This window comes from Protopterus annectens, chromosome 3.part1 (genome assembly GCF_019279795.1).
Source record: "Protopterus annectens isolate FY-2018-M chromosome 3.part1, PAN1.0, whole genome shotgun sequence".
Taxonomy (NCBI): Eukaryota; Metazoa; Chordata; order Ceratodontiformes; family Protopteridae; genus Protopterus; species Protopterus annectens.
Genome location: NC_056732.1, coordinates 378,021,990 through 378,037,321, shown reverse-complemented (window position 1 = coordinate 378,037,321; position 15,332 = coordinate 378,021,990). Strand labels below are relative to the sequence as shown.

General features: G+C 44.2%; 1 protein-coding gene across 1 annotated transcript in view; it reads right to left on the bottom strand.

Moving 5' to 3' along the window:
• The window catches only part of COLQ (collagen like tail subunit of asymmetric acetylcholinesterase), a 3,098,435-nt gene that overhangs the window by 1,368,774 nt on the left and 1,714,329 nt on the right, over positions 1-15,332 (bottom strand). The gene's annotated exons all lie outside the window — the stretch shown is intronic.

The following is a 15,332-nucleotide window of genomic DNA, read 5'->3' as shown; positions in this document are numbered from 1 at the left end:
TCAATCTCCCCTGTTTTGTGTGAGTAAGCCTAGTTTGTGAGGAAAAAAAACTTATGTACTCACCATAATGTTCCATCTGTGTCATCCATTTTCATTCTTCCTCAACAGATGAGTTCGGATCCAACCCTTGGATCTGACTTGGATGCTTTTTCCAACTCGTGGAACACTGAAATTCTCAAGCTCCTCCCTTACCCATAATGCACTAGTCCCCTACCATACCTCAGATCTTGTTTGCTGACCTTTAAGCCTATATAATATTTAACAAATAAAAAAGAAATGAGATAACAGTATCTGGAGCTCAAATAAAGGAACATTGGTTCCGTTAGCACCTTCTAATAATCCCAGAAGTCAAATTGGTAGGGGGTTGGTGGGAGGGGAGTTAAGGAAGAATGAAAATAGACAACACAGATGGAACATTATGGTGAGTACATAACTTTTTTATCTGATGTTGTCATTTGCATTCATTCCTCAATAGGACAGAGGCCCCAGCTACCTAAATCCCAAGGGACTCTAAGGAACAATATTTCTGAACACCGCTGAGCCAAAGGCCGCTCTTCCCCTAGAGACCTGATCCAATTTATAATGAACAGTAAAGGTATAAGGGTTAGCCCAAGCTGCAGCTGCACAAATACTGTTCAAGGAAGATCTGGACAAAAATACAGAATAAATTTCCAGAGACCTTGTGGAATGAGTCTTTAGAGGTTTTGGCAAAGACAAAAACTATTTTTTGTAAATAAAGGAAATACAATCAGTTAAACATCTGCCCAATTTTGCTTCCAAAGAGGAGACAAATAACTGTTCTGATGTCCTGAATCTTTTTGTCCTGTGTAGATAAAATTGTAACTGTCTGTGAACATACAAAAGGTGCAACATATACTCTCCTTTATTTGAAAAATTTGGAAAGAAAACTGGAAAGTTGATAGACTAATCGAGACTGGATTCTGACACTACCTTAGGAAGGAAGTAATGATAGCTTATCCTTCTGAAAAATCAAATAAAGAGGCTTAGAAGATAGGGCTTGAAGTTCTGAGACTTCTAGTAGAGGTAACTGCCACAAAAAGAACAGTCTTCCAAGTTAAAAAATTGAGTTCACATTTGGCTGAAGGTTCAGAAGGAGATTGAGTGAAAGACTGTAATACCACATTCAAATCTCATAGGAGTCTAAGAAGAAAAATTCCCTTTATAAAGGCCTTACAAAGTTTGGAAGAAGCTAAAGATGAATTATTTACTCCAGTATGAAAAAATAGAAATGGGAGGTAGTTGTACTTTAATGGCTGAAAAACTAGCACCTTCATTAAAAAATTGTAGCTAAAACTCAACAACTTTAAGTACTGGCGCTGAAAAGGGATCACTGTCGTTTTGCTGCGCCCAAACAGCAGATCTTTTACAAAAGAAAAAGAAAAATACAAGTAAAATAATGAGAAAATAAAGAGACCCATATATGCTGGATAAACCTTGCTGTTTTTGACTGAACAAATGTTTTACATTTACTTCTTCTAAATTTCTCTAGTCTAAGCTTTCTGGGAAGATAAAAGAATGTGATGAATGGGAGAGGACAGCCTGGGCTGTCTGGCTATCAATGGAAGTGGAGAAATCATGAGATCAACTTCAAGCCTACAATGTCCGGGTGTATCATATCTGTCGGGTGAGACCTCTGTTCATGAATACTGGTAGAATCTATCAGAGAAGGTATCGCTAGATCCTTGGTTTTGCAGATCTTCTCTGCTGCATGGGCGGTGTCTTCCATTAGAGTTCCCCCTCTGCCTCTGGGGGAACTGTTTCCATGTGGATCTTGGAAGGGGCCCTGGGACTTTATGGACCACATTTTTGACCATCTCATTGATTTCTTGAAAAGGTCCTTTGAGGAGTCGTAAAACATACTCCCACAGCAGGCAGGGTTTTACCTTTCTGCTCACACCTGGATAATGTGTCTTTAACCTAGGGGCCAAATAAAGAACTTCCATCAAAGGGAGCACTGATGAAAGAAGACTTGAAGGGCTCTGCAAAATCACACAGCGCATCCAGGCATGCCTCCTAAAGGAAATGTCTGAACCTTCCACCCTTGAGGTACCTTCAGCTGCATGGGAACTGAGCCTCATGGACACATTTGCAATAGATTGTAATGTACCCAGCTGTGATTCAGTCGAGCTCTCTGCCTCAGAAGTGACAGTCCTAGAGAGGGATTTGGTAAGTTCTTTAATCAAATCTCTCTGGAGTCTACTGAAGTGTGTCAAACAATTCAGTGACCAAAGTGCAAAAGTTGCTGAAGGATATACACACTTCCCAAATCTGTCCAATGCCTTAGACTCCTGTTAGGGGGATAAACAGAGGAACTTTTTTCTGCAAGTTCCTGTTCTATGGCTGCCACTATGACCATGGCATCAACTGGTACTCCCTTGCTCCAAAATTCTCCTGTCCCTGGGTGGTGCCAAGATCCTGTCTGGTCTCTTGGGGATCAGCTGAATGGAATTAGGTTCCTTCCACACCCGTCGAGAGATCAAATCAATGAGTGCTTCAGGGGATGGAGTCACCCAGGAGGTTGATGGGGCCAGCTCCAAAGGCTTCCAAGAATACTGATTCCTCTTGGGAAGGTATATCAGTAGACCAGCCACCCCTTTGTTTGAGGATCTCTAGTATGTCTCCAAAGAAGGCGTCATCAGGTGGTGATCCTGGAGACCTTTCCCTCACTGAAATCAGTATCCTATGTGACAGACTCTTGAGGAGAGTCTAACTGCCTTCTTTTGCACTTTTTCTTCCTAGGGACTTCTTCAGCAGGATGTTCCAAAGAAGTATTGGAAGATATCAATATACCCTGCTGGGTATACTGCAGACTTTGGGCTGGCTGTTCCTGTGGTGCAGGATGTTGAGGTTCAAGGCACAAAGACAACAGGGTCTTTGAAGAAGAAACCAAGGAGGGTGAATATGTCCTTTCTCTTGAAGGCAGAGAAAACTATCTCCACCACCTCAAAAGATGAATGCCTCAGAAAGAATGCGATTGACAGCTGGTTCCAGACTGTCGGCTCCTTCCAACACAATGGCAAATCACTCAAGGCAGGAGTCGGAGACAAGCTGTCTAGTGCCAAGGCTCTGAGTGGCAGAAACGGCTCTGACAACCTCAGAGTTGACTCCAATACCCCAGATCCAGCACCAGCACTACTACTTTGAGAGTCATCCCGCTCTGACATGCTCTGAGATGGTCCACTCAGTGAGAGTACCAGAGTATAAAATGCAATGATCTTCTGATCCAATATGGATGGCATCGGGATCCTTGGATCCATCTGCTCCAAAACCAAAGGTCAGATCACAGAAGGAGACAGAATAGGCAGGGTAGTACTCATAAAGGTCTACGGACCTGACAGGGTAGGAACTGGGAGAACTCCCATTTGAATTTCCTCATCATCCTCTCCACATCCACTTCAGTCAGACTTCAGGAGGAACAAGAAGAAGTCACTACTGAAGAAGCCCTGGAATGATGACCACTGGGAGACCTTTCCAGAAAGGGAGATAGGAAATGAGAGGACATCAGATCCAGGCATGGAGGAGATCTGATCTGAGGTGACCTATGCTTCTTCGGGTCCAAAGTTTTTGTTTATGGATCCAAAATAGTCAGACTGGAAGATTTTGTCTTTGCATTTGAACATGTCAGATCTGATGCTTTTGAAATATTAAAAGGCAGTTCCACACCTGGAGTTAAAGAACTTGTGGGTTCCAGGGAACACTTTTTCGCCTCTTTTTTTGTCATGTTTTTAGGGGGTTGAGGCCCAGATGCTATATCCGAAGATTTTGATGACAGCAACCCTCTCAAAATTAGCTTATTTCTTCTGTCAATAAGGGCCCTAGGGTTAAAGGCCTTAGAAATATCACAGGCAGAATCCAAGTGGGCTGGCCCTAAACAATAAACACACATAACATGTGCATTAGATAGAGGAATTTTATGGCCACAGACCATACATTTTTTAAAACCACCCGGTTTGTCAGCCATACGTTTCTTTTTTTACAAGAAAAAAAAAAAAGGATTTTTTTCACTAAGAAAAGGATAAAGGGAAAGTATTACAAACAATGGTAATATAAGAATATACCTAAAAGGTATACGAGAGAAAAGGGAAAGGGAAATTAATAACTATGGTACTGCAGAATTACACCAAAAATTGTAAAAAGACCAAAGGAGGATACATAGAGAATTTTTACTAAGAAAAGGATAAAAAGGTAATGAAAATTCTATTTTTTACTCACAAAAACCTACTACGGCTCGACAGATGACAGTGACCACATTCGTACATGTTGTTGTTGTTGTCTTTCGGCTTTTCCCGGTTAGGGGTCGCCACAGCGGAACTCCGGTCCGTTAATGATTGGCAGTAGATTTTGATGAACGCCGAGGTGCCAGCTTGACGTTCAACCTTCAACGAAGACACGCCCATTTACACATGCCATTCGAACACCCACCCAACCATGGGGAGGATATGTAGACTCCACACAGAAGGCACTCCCCACATTCCAGCCGAGAATCAAACGGGAGAACCTCTTGCTGTGAGGCAATAATGCTACCGCTGCACCACCGCGGTATAGTGACCACATTTGTACATGAAGGTGGAAAATGGTATCTGAGGTATGGTAGGGGTGAAGTGCATTAATGGAAAAGGAGGAGATTGAGAGTTTCAGTATTCCGCAAGCTGGAAAAAGAAGATGAGTCAGATCCATGGGTTGAATCTGAACCCATCTGTTGAGGAATTAATGAAAATAACATCAGACCTTATGATTGCCCTTGGTCAATTCCATAAAAAGGGAGAACCAATGTTGCTTGGGCCAAAAAGGGGTTACTACAGTTATTCTGGAGAGTCCTTTTGAATCTTCAGAATTAACTTGGATGTCAATGGAAAGGTTAAAAATGAGTAAAGGAACATTCCCTTCCAGAGGAATGAAAAAGCAACTGTATCTGTTTTCCAGGCTTACTGGCACAGAATTCTGGAACAGACTCTTTGGGGTTGTCTGTTTTGAAAGGAGGAAAACAAAGCTACTTGAGGTGTTCTCCACAACTGAATCAATTCCTGGAAGACCCTCTTGTTCAATTTCCTTTCATGACAATCTGTTCTGATCCAGCTCAGTTTGTCTGCCACTATGTTATTCTCTGATGGAATGTAATATGCCTGCAGGGTTAAAAAGTGCTGAAGAGCCTAATTTCCAAGCAATCATAGCCATTCTGCATACAGGATATGACCTTGTATCTCCTTTCTTGCTGATGTAATACATCACCGTGGTGTTGCCTGTAATCACTAGGAGAGGTCCTGGTGACCAAAAATAATGAAAAGATTTTAAGGCATGGATCATCGTTAACATCTCTTTTATATTTATGTGCTTCTGTCTAAGAAATCACAGAGGCCTTGCACCGTTACCCACATGGAAACTTCCCCCAAGCAAATTCTGAGGTGTCTGTACTTACAGAATGACTTCAATGTTGAGAAGAGAAATAGAGAGATCTGCATTTGCTTGTATTTGACATCTCCACCAGTGCAGTTCCTTTTTTACAAAGTCCAATATTGGCATCTAAAAATCCAGAGGATGCAACTGTTGGGTCCATGTGTTTTTTAGATACCACTGAATATTTCTCATGTGAACCTGGCAAGAAGAATCATGAGAAACATAGATGCAATGAACCACAGCATCCTTAGAAACTCTCTGGCTGAAGTTTGAGACTGAGATGAGAAGCTCAGGAAAGCTTCCATACAATCCATCTTTTCCTGTGTCAAAAAGGTCTTCTGATATAGCGTGTCTGTAAGACATCCTAAAAATGCAATCCTGAGTGATGGGGTCAAGGAGGATTTATGCATGTTTATATGGAATCCCAGAATGGTCAGAAGAGATAAAAAGAGAAGTTATATGCTCACCATAACATTTCATCTGTGTTGTCCATTTTCATTCTTCCTCAACTTATGGGTTTGGATCTGATCCCTCGGATCTAACTTGGCTGTTACAATAACTCGCGGTAACCAAAAAACTCTCAAGCTTCTCCCTTACCCATAATTCACCCTTCCTAAGTACTTCAGATCTTGTTTGCTGATAAATGTAAGTGGAAATATCAGAAGTATCCAGGAAGACTATATCTGAAGCTCAGTCTAAGTTAAGTTCCCACCTAAGACTACCCGCTCATCTAGGAGTTCAAAGGTAGGGGACCGGTGGGGAGTTCAAGAAGAATGAAAATGTACAACACAAATGGAACATTATGGTAAGTACAAAACTTCTTTAACTGATGTTGTCAATTTTCAACTTATCCTCAACTTATGGGACAGAGTCCTCATCTACCTCAGATCCTGGGTGGACTCAAGAAAGGATGTTCCTTCACACCACTGAACCGAATAATGATGCTCTACCCCTGGAGACCAGATCCAATTTGTAGTGAGAAACAAAAGTATGAGAAGCAGCCCAGGTTGCAGCTGCACACATTTTATCCATAGAGGCCCTAGTTTGAAAAACAGATGAAGTAGCCATTGTTCTAGAAGAATTTTGGTAATGCCATGCCCAAACCGTCATGAATGACAGTAATGCAACTGGTAAGTCACCTGGATAGGGTTATTTTGGTGACTGGTTTACCCAATTTGTCATCTAAGAAAGAAACTAATTGGTCAGATTTCCTGAAATCCTTGGTTCTATGAAGGTAAAAAAACAATTGCCTGTGAACATCTAACAAATGTAACAAGTATTTACCTTTGTTCTCAAATTTTGGAAAAATACTGGAAAATTGATGGACTGATTGATATTTGCCTCTGATACCAGCTTTGGTAAAAAGGTTGGATTAGTATGGAGAGATACTTTGCCTTTGTGAAAAAAATGCTGTTTTGGAAGATGAGACTTGACTTTCTGAAGTTCTTCTTGCAGAAGTTATGGCTACCAAGAAGACAATCTTCCACGAAAGAATTTTGAGATCACACTTAGCTACTGGTTCGAAAGGGGGTGTATAATAGCCTGCAGCACCAAATTCAGATCCCAAAGGGGATTTGGATCTTTATACGGGGACTTTAAAAGGAGAGCTCCTCCAAAAATGCTTTGCAGAGTTTATGTGAAGCAAATGAAGAACCTTGGAAACCAATGTGAAAATTGGATATTGCTGCCAACTGGACTTTAACAGTTGAAGAAGAGGACCCCTCATTGAAAAATTGTGCTAAAAAATTAAGAACATCATGAATCAGAGCAGAGAAGGGATCAGTATTATTCTGTAATGCCCAGATAATGAATCTTTTCCATTTACTGGAATATAGCTTACGTGTAGATGGTCTATGAGCAGACAGAAGTATATTTCAGACTGGAGAGGAGAGAATAGGTTGTCTGGCTAGTAATGGAACTGGAGAAGCCAGGCCATCAGCCTGAGATTGGGTATGTCTGGATGAATTATGCCCATTGGGTGACACGGGAGATCTGGAGTTGGATCCAGAATCAATGGTTGATGAAGTAAGTGTGTCCATAGGAAGGGGAACTACATCTGTCGAGGGAACTAAGGTCGGGTGGCACAATGCCACGGTAATCTTATGGGCTAGGCTTGTAAAGGCACCAGGGCCATTAGCCTAGTACATACCTATAAACCTATGAATATGGTGCAATGAGGATTACTTTGCTCTTCAACCTGGCCATTTTCTGTATAAGCTTCGGGATTAATGGAGTTCGTGGAAAGGCATACAGGAGACTGGGGGGCCAGTTGTGTAGAGGAGCATCCCTCGATGACTCCCCACTTGGAGGGATCACGGCAAAACAATTGCTGCACTTGTTGTTTAGGGGAGAGGCGAAAAGGTTGCAGCAAGGCTGGCACCATTGATGAAATATCCTTTCCATCACATTCTGACTGAGGAACCATTCATGGGGTAAAAGAATGCACCTGCTCAGCTTGTCTGCTATCATACTGGACTTCCCCGAAATATGCATTGCTATGAAAAAGCGGTTGGAAGAGATCGTCCATTACCACACTCTGAGAGCTTATTGACACACAGGGTATGATCTGGTTCCTCCTTGCTTGTTGATATACCAGACTACTGACATACTGTCTGATTGAGTGGCAGTCGTTCTTAAGGGAAAAGCATCTTGGAAAGCCTGCAACATTGATATGCAAATTGGCCTCTGTGGGAGACCAAGTGCCTTGGACTGTTTTGCCCAGAAAATGCCCCCCCACTCTAGCTGGGAAGCGTCCGTGGTCACTGTGGCCTTGGGCTGGGGAACAAATGGGTGACCTTGTAGTATTTGATCGAAATAAATCCATCATATGAAATCTTTTTTGCAAATATTGGTGATCCTTTTTTGAGTTGACATTGACTGTTGAAGGATAGATCCCTGTGGTGATAACAGCCACTGCAGAATTCTCATATGAAATATGGCCAGCAGAACTATCGTTATTGCCACAACCATGGAACCTAAATCCTGAAAAACCAGCTGAGCTGAGATTTTGTTGCTGCATATTATTCTTGTGGCTTGTGACCTGATTGTCTCCACACTTGAAGGAGGGAGTAAGGCTATTGTCTCCTTTGTATTGAGAATTTCTCCTATAAAGTTTACTTCGAGTAGGCACTAGATATGATTTCTTGTCGTCTATGGTTATCCCTAGACGGAAACAGGTCTGGTGAACACTGTCTCTTGCCCTTAATAGTTGATGCCTGGTCGAGGCAGAACTGAGCCAGTCATCTAGATATGGAAATACCCAGAATCCATGCAGTCTCAAGTGAATTGCCACTACTGCCATGCACTTGGTAAACACCCTGAGAGCTGTGGCAAGACCAAAGAGCAGTACTCTGAACTGATAATGACTGGCTCTATGCATGCCGGAAGCGTAAGTACCTCCTGGATCATTTATTAATTTTTATGTGATAATACACCTCTTGAAGGTCTATGGAGCATATCCAGTCGTCCTTTTCCAGAAACAGAAGACTGGACTGGACTGTGGCCATCCATAACTTGTTTCATCAAACTAATTTGTTCAGGTTGTTGAGATCGAATATTGGTCTCCAGTTCTCTGTTTTCTTTGGCACTAAAAAGAATCTTGAGTAAGTTCTGGATCCTTTCTGGTCTGTTGGGACCTCTTGGATGACTCATTTTTCAAGCAGTTTTTGCACCTGAATAGCTGCTTGTTCCCTCTGACTGGGTGGAACATCAGGGATATTTTTGCTTTGGGAAGGAGGAAAGAAAAGGGTATCATATAACCTCTAAAAATGATAATCTGCACCAAAGTTTCCAATGTTATTTCCAGCCAGGCTCTCCAGTGCAGGAATAATCGACCCCAGATTGCCTCAAAAGTAGGGCAATTAGGCCTCCATTCAGGAGTGCTGGAAGGGCCTGGCAAAGAAGGAAATCTCTGGACCCTTGGTTTTGTGGGCCTCCTCTGCCATGAGGGTGGCGTCTACCATTGCAGTTCCCCACTGCCCCTGGGGGAACTACTGCCACATGTGTCTTCAAAAGACCCTTGGGATTTTCTGAACCACATTTTCCCACTACTTCACTGATTCCTTGAGAAGGATCTCTGAGGAGTGGTGAAACGTACGCCCATGGCAGAAAGGGTCTTCTCATCTTTCCTCACACCTGGACAGGACAATGTGTCTTTTACCTTAGGGACAAATAATGACATACTGTCAAAAGGAGCATTGACAAATGTAGACTTGAAAGGCTCCACAGTCACACAAGCGCATCCAGGCGTGCCTCCCAATGGCAGTGCCTGAACCCGCTGCTCTAAGTGTTCATTTGCCTACATGTGAAATGAGCCTCATAGAAGAGTTAGAAACAGAGCGGAGGGTAGACAACTGTGAAGTACTCAAGGGCCGTACTTCCTCAGATACAGACCCTGCTAGGGTACCTGAAAGCTTTTTAATCAGATCCCTCTGTAACCTAATGAAATGTGCCAAGTAGTTCAGGGACAGTAAGGAGAAGGTTGCTAAAGTATAGACATGCTTCCTGAATCTATCCATTGCCTGAGACTCCTTGTTTGCAAGATGGATAGAGGACCTTTCCTCAGCTAGTTCCTTCCTCATGGCCACCACCACGGCCATGGCATCCACAGACACACCTTTTGTTTATCCTCAGGAATCGGCTCAATAGTTTTGGGGGCCTTCCATGCCCACCAAGAAATCAACTCAATGAGCTCGTTGGTGGGTGGAGTCACCCAGGAGGTAGAAGAGTGGGTACCAAAAGCCTCCAGGTACACTGTCTCTTCAGACGAAGGATTGTTGGGCTTCCAGTCACCTCTCTGATTTACGATTTCCAAGATGTCTCCAAAAGAGACATCTTCAAGAGATGAACTTGCGCACCCTTTGTCTTCATCGTAGTCTGTGTCTTCAGTGAAGGATTCCTCCACGGAATCCAAGTGCTTCCCCTTGCACAACTTCTTCTTAGGGACCTCCTCAATGGGATGCTCCGGGGAGGTATCAGAAGAAATGGGAATGTCCTGTTGGGAAGCCTGGGATTTCGGTACTTGCTGTTCCTGTGGAGAAAAAGGTTGAGTCTCTGTATGCAGAGATGACTGGGTTGGGGGCTGAGGACCCAAGGAGGTAGGGACCATCTGAGTTGCTGAAGTAAGCATGGCTCTCTCCAAAACCTCGAAGGCTGACCTCCACTGAGAGGGACAGGACTCTGGATCTGAGAGGGTGAGCCTCTGGATCTTAATCCCTCCCTGCTCTGAGAAAAATCTTCCCAAGGTAGAAGCTGGAGCCCAGCTCACCCAAGCCGAAGCCCCCAGGTGCAGTGACGGCTCCAAAACTTTCAAAGTCAATCCCAACACCTCAGAGCCGACTAGGCAGGCTATGGTTCTGAGAGGTCTCTGGCTCTGACTGAACCAAAGAACTCATTGCAAATGAGGGATCCAATGATAAAGCCATCTTCAGATCCAAAGTAGACAGAGTCAGATGGCTTGGATCCAAGAACTCTGAAGCTTCGAAAGAAGTCAGAGGAGGATGTAAAGGAGGGGTTGTAGAAGTACGTAACTCCTGACCCAAAGGGGTAGGAGCTAAGAGCACCCCCAGCATACCCTTTGCCCAGAGAATCTTTTTAACCATTTTCTCCACATTTTCTTTGGTTAAACTCCTAAAAGAATCGACAGACATCAGACAGAGAGAGAGAGTTCCAGGAAAGGAGAAGGCACTCTCAATGGAACTGGGTCCAGTGAAGGAGAGTATTGAGTCCTTGGTAAAGAAGGCAGGCTTGAAGTCGTATCAATGGTTCTCTGATCCAGTGAAGATTTGGTCTTCTCCACGGTCTGATCCAGTGAATTGAATGGATCCGTATGCTTCTAGGTCTTCACTTTCAGATCCAAGGAGGTTGAAGGATCTGAAAGCTTGGGTCTTTTGACTGCCGGATCCGACAGAGAAGTTGGAGCAGATAAAAGCCTCTTCTTAGATTTTTCTGAAGGTTTTGAAGAAGAAGAGGAAGGGCTACAAGATGTAGATGGAAGAAGACCTTTAAGTATTAGCTTATTTTTGCATTCAACCAGAGCTCTATGGTTGAATGCATGGCATATAGAGCAATCTTCTTGAAGGTGAAGAGGTCCCAAACAATAGACACATAATGTATGTGAGTCAGAATAAGGCATTTTCCTCTGACACTTCCCACCCTTTTAAAGCCAGCTGACCCTTTTTCTTTATCTGCCAAAAAGAAGTTATGTACTCACCATAATGTTCCATCTGAGTAGTTCTACTTCATTTGTCTTCAACGTGTGGTTCTTCGGATCCACATCAGATCTGACATGGCCACATTTTCCAGCTATGGCTCCGAGCTCCATGCTCCTCCCCTTACCCATAATGCCCCGTCTCCCTTCTCCCTTCAGATCGAATTTGCTGCCTAACAGGTATCAGACACCCGACCCAATGACACCTTATCATCAATCACCAATCGTCACAAAAAGAACCTTATCCTGGACAGGACCAAGGATCCCAACAATAACAGTCTGATACAAAGGACATGTCATATCCCAGAAGATAAGCTTAGGGGGAAGGAGGGGGGGACGGTTGAAAACAAATGAAATAGAACTACTCAGATGGAATGTTATGGTGAGTACATAGCTTCTTTATCTGAAGTAGTTTACTTCATTTGCTCTTCAGCCTGTGGGACAGAGTTCCCAGCTACCTAACTCTTGGGAGGCCCTCATGGAAGGATATTCTGGAGCAGTGCAGAGCCAAAGGATGTTTTACTCCTAGAGACCAAATCCAGTTTATAATGAGAAAAAAAAAGTGTGAGATGAAGCCCAAGTAGCAGCTGAACAAATATCATCCAAAGAGACCCTAGACCAAAAAGCCGCAGACGTAGCCATAGATCGGGTTGAATGAGCCTTCACTTTTCCTGGTAGAGACAAACCTCTTTCTGAATAAGCCCGGCCAATGCATTGTGAAATCCAGCGAGCAACTGTCACTTTTGAAACAGGTTTACCAAAGAAGCGCTTGGCATAGGACACAAAAAGATGATAAGACTTGCGGAATGGTTTACTCCTGTGAAGATAAAACCTCAACTGCCTATGTACGTCCAGTAAATGTAATTTGTATTCCCCTTTGGTCTGGTAGTTAGGAAAAAATACTGGCAAATTAATGGTCTGATTAATATTGGCTTCCGAAGCTACCTTAGGAAGGAAGGACGGGTTAGTGCGTAGTGACACTCTATCTTTGTGAAAGATCATATAAGGGACTTTGATTAAAAGAGCTTGAAGCTCAGACACCCTTTTAGCAGACATGATGGCAACCAAGAAAGCAGTATTCCAAGTCAAAAATTGTAGATCCACAGATGCTGCAGGCTCAAAGGTGCGAGAAACCAATGCCTGCAACAGTAAGGTGAGGTCCCACGGCGGAATTGGGTCCTTAACCAGGGGTCTGAAAAGAAAAGTACCTTTGAGAAAGGTTTTACAAAGTTTAGAGGAAGCCAATGAAGACATGTTTACTCCAACATGAAAATTAGAGATGGCTGCTGGTTGGACTTTAACCATAGAGGAACTAGCTCCCTGTTGAAAAATGATACCCAAAAAATCTAAAACCGCCGAAAGCAGAGCAGTGAAAGGATCCATAGACCTCTGATTGGCCCATATAGAAAAGCATTTCCATTTACTATGGTAGACTCTTCTGGTAGACAATTTATGAGCCGCTACCAGAATGGACTTAAAAGGAGATGACAGGCCGGGAGTCCTAACAATCATGGGAACCGGAGCAGCCAAGCAGTGAGCTTCAGACTGTCCAGATCTGGATGAGGGATCCCCAAGGGATGTGAGAGCTGATCCAGGACCGGATCCAAGGTCCATGGTGGAGCAACTAGATAAGACCTGAGTAAGGGAAACCAAACCTGTCGAGGCCAGAATGGGGCAATGAGGACCACAGTGCTCCCCAGCCTTCGGGTTTTCTGTAGAAACTTCAACATAAGGGGAAGAGGAGGATATGCATAAAGAAGCCCTAGAGGCCAAGCCTGAATTAGAGCGTCTCTGGGGGCTTCCCCCAGCGGGGGGGTTCAGAGCAAAAAACTTTCTGCATTTCACATTGGAAGGAGATTCGAAGGATGACCCCACTCTAGAAAGATCTGTTCCGCTACTGAAGGATTCAGAGACCACTTGTAAGGCATCAGGAACGATCTGCTGAGCATGTCCGCTAGAATATTGGACCGTCCCGGGATGCGCATTGCCACCAGAAAGCGGCCGGTGGAGATCGCCCATTCCCACACTCTCATGGCCTCTCGACATAAGGGATAAGATCTGGTTCCCCCTTGTTTGTTGATATACCAGACCACTGACATATTGTCCTTCTGAATTGCAATCATTCCCAGAGGAAGATGAGCATGAAGGGCCTGCAACGCAAGAAGAGCCGCTCTTGTCTCTAGAACATTGATGTGCATGTAGGTCTTGGAAGGGGACCACGTGCCTTGGACTGTCATTCCTGAGCAGTGCCCCCCCACCCTAATAGGGAGGTGTCCGTGGTCACCGTGGTCTTAGGGAAAGCAGGTTGAAAAGGATGTCCCTTGAGGAGATCCGGGGACTGAATCCACCACCAAAGGGAGTCTCTGCACACTTTTGAAATTCTCACTGAAAAAGACAATGGAAGGTCTAACAGTGACCACTGAACCGCAAGTGTCCACTGCAGCACCCTCATATGAAGGCGCACCACTTGAAGAAGAATTATCATGGCCGCCATGGAACCTAGAGTCCTTAACACTGCTCTGGCTGTTGGTAAATGGGTCTGAAGAAGGTGTAAGACATGTAACCTCAAGCTGCGTATCCTGCCTAATGTGAGGAACACCTTCATTTGTATTGTGTCCGGTCGTGCCCCGATGAAATCTAAAATCTGAACCAGGAGAAGAGCAGACTTGTTCATACTGACTGTAATGCCAAACTTGTTGGCTAGTTGAAGGAAGGAGTCCCTGGCCTGACATAATAGATGCTCTGAAGGGGAGGTAAAGAGCCAATCATCCAGGTATGGAAAGACCTGAATGCCCTGAAGCCTCAGGTGAGCCCCTACTAAAGCCATTACCTTGGTGAACATCCTGGGGGGCTGTGGTGAGATCAAAGAGGAGGGCTCAAAATTGGTAATGATTGGCTCCCAGCCGGAAGCGAAGGAACTTCTGGGAACGCCTGTCCATCTTGATGTGATAGTACGCGTCCTAGAGGTCGATCAAGCACATACAGTCTCTGGGCTGCAGATACGACAGGATAGATTGAATCGTGACCATCTGGAATTTTGCCTTGGTTACTGATAGGTTCAGTTTGGACAGATCCAATATTGGTCTTTTTTGGCACTAAAATAACCTGGAATAAGCCCCAGATCTAGACTAGCCTGTGGGGACCAGTTAGATGACTCGTTTTCATAGCAGTGAGTCTACCTGCACTGCTGCCTCCTCCCGCTGCGTGGGTGAACATCTGGTAGAGCTTTTTTGGATGGGGAAGGATCCTTGAACGGAACAAAATATCCTCTGGATATGAATCGCAGCACCCACTGATCTGTAGTGATGGACTCCCATGTGAGTGGGTGTAGTGACAAGCGACCCCCGACTGCATCCAGAGATGGACAGCTGGGCAACACCTCAGGGCTGCTGCCCGGGTTTATCCGAGAAAGGTTATCAGGACCTGAAATTCTTAGAAGCCCCTCTGCCTCTAAGGCGGTGTCTATCATATCCCCCTCTGCTTCTGGGGGAAGGCAAGTCCTGAGCATCCCAGGAAAATGTCTGAGACTTGCGGAACCAAATCTTCTTCTGACCTTGCTGGTTCCTGGAAAAGGACCTTTGAGGCAGTGAGAAGCGGATCCCAACAGCAGATAGTGTCTTCCCATCCTTCTCACTCTGGACCAAAGTCTCTCTGACCATCTTCCCAAAAAGGGAAGAACCATCATAAGGAGCATTGTTAAAGGTGCCTT